Raw genomic sequence first — 3565 nt, forward strand, 5'->3', positions numbered from 1 at the left:
CGCACCGGCAGCCGCTCCGACCCTCAATTCGGAGCCAGTGGCACCCTCCATGGACGGGTGGATGGACCCCGCCACGGAGGCCTTACCCTCAGTGGCGATCGAGCCGAACATCGACCTTACCCTGCACGAGAGCCGTGTTATCAGACTGCTAGATCCTTCTCCGACCACGGACTCTGAACCTCCTGCGCCCGTTCCTAGCGAATCCAATTGGGCGCCGATCATGGAGTTTACCTCTGCGGATATTTTTCAGCACTCGCCCTTTGGCGACATACTGAACTCATTAAGGTCTCTCTCCTTGTCAGAAGGATCCTGGCCGAACTATGTCCGGCAGGATTGGGATGCGGATGACGAAGAAATTCACTGCCCACCCACCACCCACTTAGTAGCCACTATCGACGACTTAACCGACATGCTCGACTTCGACTCCGAAGACATCGACGGTATGGACGATGATGCAGGAGACGAAGAGGAACCACTGCCCACAGGGCACTGGACAACCACCTCATCATACGATATATACATGGTGGACACACCCAAAGAAGGAAATGGCGACGAGACAGCGAAGGATGACCCCTCCAAGAAGCAACCCAAGCGTCGACGTCAGCGGCGCCGCTCTAAGTCCCGCCAAAGCAAAATTGGTGATACCGGACAGGAGATAATAACACTCCGGATAGTGCCGAAGATGGCAACAATCCCCTTGTCAGGACCCCGATTCCAAGTCACAACGATCTAGCCAGTAACACCTCATATCACATTGCGGCCTCACGCACGGTATCCCACGGGTGTCGCCTTACCATGGCCCGGGACCGTTTGCACCTTTTGGCTCACGTATACGATAGTGTCGCTAGCATCCATATGACAGAGAACCCGGGCCGACATGGCTAGTCGTGAACCCAAAGCGGCACAGACCTATGGAGAGAGGCATACGTGAATCACATCGAACATGTCGGTCATCAGCGAGTGAATTCGGGCTGTAGCACTGGGCTAACAGGACTCCGGGGAACCCGGGCTGTAGCAGGCTAGGCAGGACTCCGGATGTCACCACGTGACATTTCCCCGAAGGGACAGACATAGGAACGAAGTGAAACACATGCCGGCCAGTCAAGTGTCCTGAGCAGTAGTGCTGGGCTAGCAGGACTCTGGTGAACCGAGTTGTAGCGGACTACTATGGCTCAAGGAACACTAGACTACATTTCCCCATAAGAGAGGCTGCCAAGGATAAACAACTAGATTGTCGGATCCCACTCATACCAAGCATTTCAATCATACACACAATATGCCCGATATGAGTACATACAACATGGCATCACAACAAAACTCTACAACTCAAGTACTTTATTTAAAGGATCCAGAGAGCCATACATAACATGTTCATACAGGTAGGGGTCACATGACCCGACACTCAAGTCATACAAGCATACAAGCACATGCGAAAGAAAATAGTCTGAGTACAGACACAAGAAAGAAAGAAGGCTTCTCGAAGCCTGTCTTTCTACATAGGGCCCTCCATGGCCAGGATCACCACCTGGGTGGCTAGTCACTCGTCGACATCAAGGTCTACGTAGAACCCGTTGGAGGGGGCGGTATTGTCGTCTGTAAACAGTAATTAAGCAAACATGAGTACAAAAGTACTCAACAAGTCTTACATCAGAACCTACTATACATGCTTATTCTCAAGAAGGTGGTGGAGTTATGGCAGCAAGCCAGCTTTGACTCTTGGCTAAGCTATCCTATGAGACTCCACTAGTAAAACAGTTTTTCCCACACGAGTCCACTAATCATCAACACAATACTCCACCGGGGATCCTCCCTCGTCATCCTACGAGAGGACCATCCTCGGTACTCACACTTATCTTGAGTCTTTTAGTAGTATCCATTAACTTGTCTATGAACAGTATAGGCAACCAAGTAGTCCTTTACCGCGGACGCAGCTATTCGAATAGTTTTATACCCTGCAGGGGTGTACTTCTTCATACACGCTTTCACCACTTACCGCCGTTTACATGACATGTACTCGGCAACCTTCAAGCGGAAGCCCAACGAGGGTGTCGGCCACGGCCTACCTAAACACTCAGGCCTCTATCTAGGTTTATCGCCTATCCAGGTTCCATCCGCAGGGAGTCTGGCCGAGGTTTCCACATACCGCCCCGAACGATGTGAACAGGGTTCCCGAGACACCAAACGGGTGACTCGGTACACCGTGCCACGGTGTATCTACCGCAACATAGCCCACCCCTAGGGTCAGCGCTACGCACGGCCGCCAACACATAACCTACAAACACCAAAAACTAGTTGCAACTCCTGGACAGAGTACTAGGGTGATTAAGAAGCCGAGAGGGTCAATTAAGGATCCCAATGCATGGTAGTAGCTGATCTTAAAATCACACATACAGATCTCAGTTCCGAGGGACGGCCTCAATGAAACAACCCACCATGTACTCCTACATGGCCTCTCATCGATACCTTTACCAAATCGTGTTCAACACATCCCTCACATTACCGACATAATCATTTCACTCTAGCCCATCACCCAGATGAACCAGACCTGACACAACTCTAAGCATAGCAGGCATAGCAAGGTAGGAAACACATACATGGCTCAACCAACTCCTACACATGCTAGTGGGTTTCATCTAGTTACTGTGGCAATGACAGGTCATGCAGAGGATAAGGGTTCAACTACCGTAGCACACATCAGTTTGAATCACGTTGTCTTAATGCAGTAAACAAGAGCAGAAGCGAGAACATGGGTTTGTATCGGAATGATCAATGGGTTGCTTGCCTGATGTAGTGGTAGTAGTGTACTGCCCTTCAGACGGATACTCGGGGTTATCCTCGGAGGCAGAAGCTACCATGAAAAACACACCGAACATAATCAACACATGACAATATGCAACAATATGATGCATGCTGTGACATGGCAAAATGAATGTGTCTTGGCCTAATGCGAGCTAAAACAGAAAGGAATGAACCCATTTGAATCAATGATTCAAATGTTAGTTCATCTAACATAGCCTTATTAGTGCATTATCCTATTCTGCTTAAACAGCAAGGTTAACTTGTTTTGTCATGCATGAAACCATTACAGATGGATAGATTGAATTTTTCTGATCATTTTTCATATATATTTGTTTGATTTGCAGCTATGGTTGATTTTCTATGATTTTTAGAAGTTTTGGCTATTTTCTGGAATTTCCTATATAAGAATAATTCCAGTAATTGAATTAATGCATCAGCATGACATAGGTCTGACGTCAGCGAGTCAAAGGCGCCAGGGCCAGTCAAACCTGACTGGTGGGCCCTGTCTGTCAGTGTCTCAGCTAATTAACAAGATTAAGTTAATTCTAATTAACTGTCAGTGGGGCCTGGGCCCACATGTCAGTGACTAAACTAATTAAAATTAGATAACACTAATCCTAAACTAATTAGCAGGCCGGCCCCACCTGTCATAGGCTTAGGGGGGAGTCAACCTGGGCCCACGCGTCAGTCCATGGTCAAAAAGTGGACAAACTCGCCAGCGTTTAGCCGCCGGCGACGCCAGACGCGGCGGAGCAGCGCGGGTTTT

The sequence above is a fragment of the Triticum urartu genome, chromosome 7A, assembly GCF_056163025.1.
Source record: "Triticum urartu cultivar PI428250 chromosome 7A, HENAU_Tu73, whole genome shotgun sequence".
Taxonomy (NCBI): domain Eukaryota; kingdom Viridiplantae; phylum Streptophyta; class Magnoliopsida; order Poales; family Poaceae; genus Triticum; species Triticum urartu.